General features: G+C 43.6%; 1 long non-coding RNA gene across 1 annotated transcript; it reads left to right on the forward strand.

Annotated features, from left to right (window-relative positions):
• Positions 1-2,788: 2,788 nt before the first annotated feature.
• LOC144093447 (uncharacterized) lies at positions 2,789-8,860 on the forward strand. The gene is made up of 4 exons (XR_013306278.1): positions 2,789-3,134; positions 4,256-4,383; positions 6,139-6,318; positions 8,706-8,860. It is a non-coding gene; the product is annotated as an uncharacterized LOC144093447 (long non-coding RNA).
• Positions 8,861-9,262: the final 402 nt, after the last annotated feature.

Raw genomic sequence — 9,262 nt, forward strand, 5'->3', positions numbered from 1 at the left:
AACCTTGTCCCCGTTTCGTCTCCGTGGCTGTGAAGGAGAGCTCTGGCCCTGGCCACTCTTCTTCAACGGTTGTGTTCTGGGAGGACGTTCCGTGGAATCGGGTCGACTCTTAGGGTTTGTCTGATCGCGTCCGGAACAACGACTTTCTGGCAATGTTGTGCATGGTAACGGATGCCGACACTTTCCATGATCTGGCGTCCTGCTCTCGTGCCCGTTAATTTTTCTACTTGTGAAGTGCGCTGCGCCTCGGCGATTTCGGTAAGCGTGTTGTGAAGTCCGAGCTGGAGCAAGCGTTGCGTGCTATAGTGGACTTGTACCAGTTGTGGAATGCCGCGGTGTACTCAATATGGCTGATAGAAAGGGAATTTACCAGAATATAATTAAAACTGAAGCAAGAAAAATCAATTCGCAGCCAGTTTCTCACAGATGATCATTATACAGTGAATATGTTCTTGACTTATATGACCTAGTACAAAAATAATTGACTGCACCTTAATTGAAGCTAAGCAACAAAAATCAAAATTACAGCCGATTTCTTACTGATTATGGAACCAACCGCAACCACAGCTGAAATGATTCCCATTTCAGCTGAAAAGATTTTATTCATGTTATATCAGCTATGGGAGCTATGTTATATCAGCGCCTGAATCCGGCGCAGAGCGCGCGGCCTGAAATTGCGATTGGAGTACACTTGCTCTGGCCAGAGCATGTAGGGCGCCGCTATCGCCGCTGAAAAAGAACGTCACGCAAACTTCCGGTCGAATCCGCCGAATTCGGCGGAGCCGTCCCGACTGCTCCATGGAGCAATCTCGGCTCGGCAACCGCTCCCTGTCTACGATTTGAAGACGCGATCTGTGCCTCAGATCTGCGTTTGGAATACAGTTGCTCCGAAAAGAGCAGAAATCGTTGCTCCCGAAGAGCTCCAACTCTGCGATTGGAAGTCACCATAAGTAATTTTAGTAGAGCTAGGTGTCTAGCTGCAATTAGATATTTGTAACTGGTCGTTAGTAATAGCCATATCTGTTTTTAAAATTTCGGAAACGCGATTACCCTTGGCGCTGCGGCTCGACAAAATTTGGCTTTTTCGATAAGTTACGTGCACTGGAGGGTTGCTTTGCCTGCATGCTTTCGAAAGCGCACGTATTTTCGCACAATGCAGCCGAATTTTTTCCAGAAACAGCGGCGAGGGTAATTGCGTTTTCTAAATTCTAAAAACTTATATCGCTCTCACTATCGACCAGTTACAAATATCTAATTGCAACCAGTTGCCTATCTGAGATAGCTAAAAAGTTAGTTATCAGAAATTAGTTACCAGCTTACTTCTCAAAACAATTCGCCAGCTTTCGTTGTCCCCGCCACCGGTAATACTATGCAGCAAGAGCAATAGTTTTTCTCCAAAAACTTCTATTTGAAAATTTTTGAATCTTCTCTGAAACACCTGGTATGATGGCATCATCTTGATTGGTGCATGGTGTAAAAATATACATAATGTCAAAATGCCTCGAGAGACCAATATTCAGCACACCAATTGAGAGACCAGTATGCAGCATACCTACTGCAACCAATATGCAGCATACCTACTCCAACATGTACCCCGCGACTGCACCTCACGGACCTCCTAACGCCACTTAGATCGCTTTATTTCGTGCTCTAGTTCATTGACGTTTACCCATGAATTACCGGACGACAATCGTATTAGATTTTTAGACCTTGTTTTAACTTTTAAGTGCAATAACCACCTTTGCTGGACCTATGCTCCACGAACTAAGAAAATCTTACTCCCTTACAGCTCCTGCCACTCCAAACTTACCCAAGAGGGCTATTGCAACCTTATGCCTCAGTAACGCGCTGGAGAAAAGCTGCTTCCATACAGTACAAGAAAGCTTTCTGCAACAACAGAAGAGACTAATAGAAGCAGGCTTTCCTACGCATGTTATGAAAGGTGTCTGAAAAGCTTCTCAAAAAAATGAAAGCCAAACCTAAATTGACAGAAGGAAGGAAGGACAAAAGCAAGTGTGAAGTGATGCCTTACTTGCACGCACTTTCACACAATATAAAGAAGGTCGCAAGTAGGCACGGTGTTGATGTAGTCTTCTCAGCCCCGCGAAAACTGGCCAGTTTGTGCAGAAGGATTGACGAAAAGAAAAGTACAACTTCAAAGTGCAAGATCAAGCAAGAATTCAAATATGTCACCTGTGCCACCCAGGTAGTGTACTGCTTACCTTTATCCTGCGGGAATGTGTATATCGGGCAGACTGGCCGCTGTCTTAACACCCGGCTCAGAGAACATGAAAGATTGCTTTCCACAGATGACGGGGCGAATTTGCCAAAACATTGCAGAAAGCACAAATGCATTCCGCTCTTCAAGAAGACTACGATTTTTGGACGCGGTAAAACTAAGAGCCAACGTGAAATTCTAGAGGCATACCATATCGTTAATCAAAGACATCTATGTGTAAGTGACACGACGGTTAGTCTATTTGATAAAGAAATTAGATTTATGAACTCACGCGGTTGTATGTGATGCTGCTATTTACCTTGTCTTGTTAATCTGTCATGTGTGCGCAAGCTTGCTTGATAACTGAAGGGTATAAATGTGATCGTTTCTCAAATAAATACAGTCGATAGTCCAGCGGTGTCCTGTGTTCCTTGTTCCTGTGTCTTCGTCTTTTGCGCTAGTTTCCTTCTTCAATCATGTACCGACTCGCCCAGCTCTCCACTCTACTAAGCCACTTACGCCGTTTAAATCAAGCGCGCAGTCTGGCGGGTCACGTGGCTTTTCGCGTCTTATCCGGCTACTACGCGACCGCGCCGTCCGTTCAGGCGTGCTGCTGTGCCGTTTGTGTTCTGACATTCGGAGGTGGTTTTCTGTTATTGGTTTCAAAATCGCTTCTTGAAGCTCGTGTTTGTGTTGGCTGGTGATGGTAGTTTTCAGCGCCACTTGAAGAACCACCTCCAGCCCTTCGTGTACTTCGTGAAAAAGTGACCGCGCCGGGAAGCCTGCTGCCTTTTTGTCTTGACTGTAGTACGTAGTACGTTGGACCTCGACAATGGAAGCCGCTGCGTCTTTTGTCTTACGGGAACCACCTTACAAAAGAAGCGGAAACTGGAAGGCGTTGATTCTTCGTTTTCAGGTAAGTCCCATAATGCTGCGCAAAAATGCGCGCAATTTGCCTCCGCGCAAATTAACTAAGGAGAGAACGGAAAGGTTGAGGCGCTGTCGCGTTTGCAAACCCGTCGACATTGTGCACGGTTATTTCTGCGGTGGCAAAATGCACTCTACACTTAGTCACTAACTACCTGGCCAATCTGTGTTCATAATGTATGTTCCGGTTTCGACGCGAACGCCTTGAAAATAACTTAAAATCAGTGTTCGGCGTGGCTGTCCACTGCTGCCTGCATGCATGTTTTTCTTCATTATCCGCTCGCAGCGGTTTGCCGATAGCGCACGCCGCTTGGCCTGTTTAGCGTTGCATTATGTGCTGCGCGTATACGCATCGATATAGTTTCATAATGTGGCTTAGTGAGATTTTAACACACCTCTGCGAGATGATTACCGGCTGTGGAGCTGAGCTAACCGCCCGGCTTGGTTGCCGGTAGCGCGCGCCATTCGGTCTCTGACGCTGCATGAGTACGCGTCACAGGGCTTGACATCCGATGTACTCTGGTAGACACGACTTCGACTCGTGTCCGCTGCAGCGGATTGTGCAACACCAGGCCAAGCGACATGGCACTGTGGCGGGCGGTTAGTCGTGTTGGAATGAAAAACAAAATCAACACATCGCACCAAAGGCTGGACAGTTAGTGCAATCGCCTCGCAGTGATGTTTTACAAGCTCAAGAAGCCGCTTACAGTAACAGGCTATATGGACACGTATTTGCGTAAATGGAGGAGTGATGCGGCTTCCCCAACAAGAAAACTGCCTATTCGATTATCAGTGTAGCTGTGAAATGCTAGTGGCAGGCGACCGTAAAGAAAAAAAATCATTTTTGGACATAGAGAATTTAGTGCCCAAAAATAGGTGCGCACTGTAGCCTTTTCATACGGCCCTTTCAAGTTATTTTTGAAGAACCCTAAACACTGCAGAGCTTATCGTGGAGACTAGTGTGAGCAAGTGAACTCTCCTCTGTATAAAATTTGCCTTGTGTTTATGTGAAAGGCCAGCAGTATGAATCCTTACCCATAAGTGCAAGTCATTGTGGGTACTTCATCTTCCAGAGAATACACAGACTGAAATTGAAATTATGTTATTCAGGTGAAGTGCCTGCTGTGCAATAGCGAAGAGTCCTGAAATGGGCTGTCACTGAAGAAGATGTCTCCGCTGCCCAAATGTGGGGCTGTTCTCCTTGTCTGTGCCCGTTCAACGTGGATTGCAGAGCACATGTATGTATTGAGTTTTCTAAAGTGTGTTCTTCTAGGCCGCGATGTTGAGATCAATGTGTTTCACTAGTCTGTCTTGAACCAGAGCGTTGACTGCATATGTTGGCATTCCCTTTTTAAATAATATACATGCGTTTCTTCTCAATAGGGCGACATCAAATCTTACAACTTTTATGTTCAGTATGAAGTGATGGGCTGCAGAGCAGCGTTGTAAGGCGATATTACAGCAGGAGGACAACCTTGTCATCGTTCTACTATAATACCTGTGTCACATAGCACTCCTCCTAAACAGCTGTAGCAGTAGGATAACTGCCATCCTTCTACTATAACGTCAGTTTCACATGGCACTCCTCAGAGACCTTTCCAACAAAGCATCTGATTTCACTTGAGGGGCAAAAAATGAAAGGCATCATAGGCAGCCAAAAAAGTAATTCAACTATAAGCCTTACTCGGACCCGCTTTGCTGACAACTTCTCTCGTAACGGGCCACAGATTTTATTCTGGCTACTATATATGGCCTCTTACTGTATTTGCAATATCTTTACTGCCCCAGATCTGAGTGTGAAGTACTGTCTTCTGTCGAGCAGTCAATGCACAGAGACGCTAAATGTGGTAAATGGAAAATGGTGCATGCTAAGTAGTCATACTTGCATCACTCTGCATGTTCGCCTCAAAACATTCCCTCAGTGAGGTTTAGTGCTTCTTTTACTATTTCAGTGAGTATACTTGTTCAAATACACATACATTCCACAAGAAGCTTGTAGTGGCCGCGTTTGCTCAGCTTTTTGGCTTGCTACCTGATGGCATGGTTAAACAAAACTCGAAAAGAATAGCATATAAGGCATGAATGCATGCTGCACTCATAACTGTTTACATTATCAGTTTTCCCTAATATATGGGTTCTATTTCATATAGTCAGAAATAGAATAGAGCCATGTACAAAGAAAAACAAACCGAAAAAAAAACATGCTAATATATTACCTGTTTTTCTCATGCACCTAGCGGCAATGGTCGTAGTGAAAAATGGCATAGCAATATCGAATCATTTGACTTGTAACATGGACACGTTTTTAGGAATGCTAGAGTATAGGTGTGCTTCTGCCGCACTAAGAAACTGCCTTGTCTTGCTTGCTCTGCATCTTGATCTCAGAAGAACCAGCGCTAAAAGAACAACAGACAAGATAGAGAAGGAGGACGACACAGACAGAGCCGCTAAACTTTCAACTTTGAATGTTGAAAGTTCAGCGCCTCTCTCCGTGTCATCCTTCTTCTGTCTTTCAGTTGTCCTTTTTGCGAAGGTTCTTCTGAGATCATAGTTTACGAACTAGCTCAACAAGTTCTGCACCTTGACGTGACTAAGGCCATCATGTTTTGTTCTGATTGCCAATGTGCTGTAGCGCTGGTTATTGCATTACTATTTCTACTTCCTCTGCCTATTAGTATTTCATTTGTGTTACAGGTTCTGCTTTATCAAATTTAAATTTTTTTATGTATTTCACATTTCAGTGTTATCAACTTACAAAAACAGCAGTGTTAATTGCTGCTTTCTGTCTTTAGGTTGGTCAGTTTTAATGCATTCTTTGTATCTTGTTTTCATGTGTGTTTTATTTCATTGTGTCGCATAGTGCACCGTTCCACTTTTCCATTTCTGTGTCCCTTTTCTCTTTTTTTCTACAAATATTCACAAGTGGCTAGCATATCGAGGTCATGTTACATTACTGCAGGTTTCATTTACATTCATTTACATTTACATTACAGGTTTCATGTTACAATACTGCAGATGCAGTATTTCTCAAGAGGGCCACCACAATGGTCTGGTCAAAATAAGCAGTGCCGCAACGCAGCTTCATTGGCAACTGCTCAGGAGGGCGACATTGCAAGGCAAGGAAGAGGCTCTGCACAAGGCACTCACTCAAGTGAAAATGGATGCACTCACAGGTGATAACTGGTTTTAGCTAGATTTAGCAAAGAAGTATATATTCACTCCTTCAATGTATTCCAGCATTGCAACTCAGGTTTTGTTAGTGGTTTATTAGGAAGCACAAGACAAAGAATGACGAGCAACATATGGGGCAGGAGCTAGTGACTAATTCATTGTAGGTATGTCATGTATAGGTTTGTGCGCAGGAGGTTAATTGATGGGCACAATTGGTAGCTCGTGTGAAGGATAATATAAACAGCTTAAAGGATGAGGCTCTGAGAGCAATTGGGCAGTGCATGAGCAGTCTAATTAGCCAGGAATTAACTTTTCATGAACACTTAGCTGTCATGCTTTAGAAAGAAGGCTTGACAGTCATGTGCTATGAAGCTTGGGATTTTAGAAGCATTGAGACCTAAGGGATTCTGATTCTGTGTGGGCAATCATAGGTTTTGTCACATTGACCATCTTGCTTAAGTGCTCCAGTTGTTTGCACTTAATCTGTGACAAAAATGTGTAAACCGTACAATTTGTAGCTATCACTAAGAGCATTTTCCAAGAAAATTAGCTTGAAATGGATGTTGGCTGGCCTATTATCTAGCTCTTATACGTGCATTGTTGCAATTCATGTTCTAATTACCTTGGGCTACTTCAGCTTATATGTCAAAAAATATGCGGCTAGATTTTACTCAAGCATATTCGTGCTCGAGCAGTTGCTTGCTATACTTCAGGACAGCTATTTGTGGCTAGGCATGTAAGGAGAGGGACGGGGCGTTGTTCCATTGTCATGGAGAGTGGCCTATCTCAGCTTTGGCCACATTCTCCAACCCACCTCCACAGTTCGTGGACAAAGGTGCGTCTCCTTCCCTTTCCTGGCTACTTTGGCTGCATACCCACAAAAAGCTGTCTGCGAGTATAGCTAGTTCTGCTGCGCGCTTTGTAAAATAGTTTTCGCCATCATATATGGCAACATATCTTGGCCACTTTGTGCTACACTTAGCAGGGACGTCGCAGCTTGGTTCTGTAGAGAATCAGCTGCAAAGCGCTTGGGATACCTCATGTATATGGTGGGGGGTAATGCTACTTTTGCGTCATGTACTTAGCATGACAGTAAAAACACATGGGTCCCAAAGCGACGCAATTCGCAGTTTTACTATCAGCCTTGCTGCAGGATGTGCCCTCGTGCAAGTGATCTGCCTGCTCAGAACCAGTCAGTCACCATGTTAAGGTTATTCATATAAGTTTAGTCTACTCAGACATTTTTTATAGCTCAAGCGTTAACACATGGATGGGCCAACAGAAGTTCATCTTGCCGCAAGGCAGGGATTGCCAGGCTCCATAGCGGATAGTGTCCAGTAAGCATACTCTTTTGTGAGGTTTTGTATGTGTGCAAGTGCCTGCAGGTACTGTGCAATGAACTGCCCAAGAGGCTCTTGATCTGTACAACAGGCTATGCCTAAAAAAACTGGATTGCTCAGGCAGCTTTGGGTTGCATATAGTCTTCGTAAAAAATAATCTGTCAGATTTGGTTTGTACATCTGCTGTGGTTTTCCGAGTGTCAGGGTTCAGAGCGGCTTGTTCAATGTGCATTCAGTTGCGTAGAAGCAAGGTTTCCTTTTCACTGCTTAACATTCTAGCCTTGTTGCTTTGAGTGTGGCACAATGCTTGATATAAATTTGCACGACTTTACTTCCATATTCCTCTAGTCAATTCTTTATGCATCTCTGCCAGAATAGCAATGAAGAAGAATGGTCTTCTATTAGAAACAGCCAGCCAGCACTTTACTGTTCAGGGCCATGTGCAGATGCAAAAAGTGTCAGTTCATGGATTTTCTCGTTATGAATTGTACTCGTATGAAATCTGTCTTAACACGAACTACAGCATATGCCGATTTGTGAGCATCTTTATGAGTGTCTTATAATCATTTCTGCAATTTCTCCCAAATTTAATGTCCTGCGCAGCTGTTTTTTTATGTTGTCCGTTTATTCTTGCAGGTTACAAAGCATTCGACGCTGTAGGCTTGGTAGTGAATGAAATAAATCATATGCTAGAATATTTTCCATTGTCTCAAAAACCTTTCAATATGAGTTGCAACATCATAAATATGGCAGAAGCTCAAATCCCGAATCAGTGAGAGCCTGTAAATATATGAAATTAGCTGTGATTGCAAAGAAAAAAGCACACTGAAATTAAGTTGGGTGCATTACGTGAGAAGCGTTGATTTACTATGAAGCCGAAGGCTCAGTCTGTTCGTACTCATATTTAATCGGTTCAGTCATATTGAGTGCGGAGTGCATTTTTGCATCACTGCACTAAATTTAATGGTAGCACTTGCTATTTACCTTTGCACTGAGATCACTATAGTGGTGTATTTCATAATAAACATAATTTTTGTCTCAATCTTCAGGCATAGTGGCTACACACAGCTGGATTCAATCTGCCATCAAGACAATGAAAGACATTTCACTTTCTAGGAAAAGATGCACGCTATGACACACGGGGCCTCCAGCATGACTCAGCCACTGCTTTCATATACCAATAAAGCTAAGGGTGCTCTTGGGCAAATGTGAGCGTTTTTTTTTCTTCCTTCAATACATGCTTGCTCTTCATGCTTGGCAAGAGCATGAATCACGTAATTATGTGCATGCTCCTATCTTCTTTTGTGCTCAAAATTAAGAGACCTCTGTGAGCGGGTACCAAACTATGCCAAACTGCATGCGGGTGCCGCCTGACGAAGCAGTCCTGTTGGCGAGACCGACGCCTATATGCAACTTGGCACGTTTCAGCATACACTTGTGGTGGTCTCTTAAAGGGACTATGCAATAAATTAATTGAGGTTACATAAAGCAGACGAGAGAAAGGCATTTCATTACTCGTCACCCCAACGCAAGAATTGTTGAGCTAGCATCATTAAGAACGAAGATATAGACGATTAAAAATTAAGCTTCTCTTCCCCCTCAACTC

Source organism: Amblyomma americanum, chromosome 1 (assembly GCF_052857255.1).
Source record: "Amblyomma americanum isolate KBUSLIRL-KWMA chromosome 1, ASM5285725v1, whole genome shotgun sequence".
In the NCBI taxonomy this organism is placed as follows: Eukaryota; Metazoa; Arthropoda; class Arachnida; order Ixodida; family Ixodidae; genus Amblyomma; species Amblyomma americanum.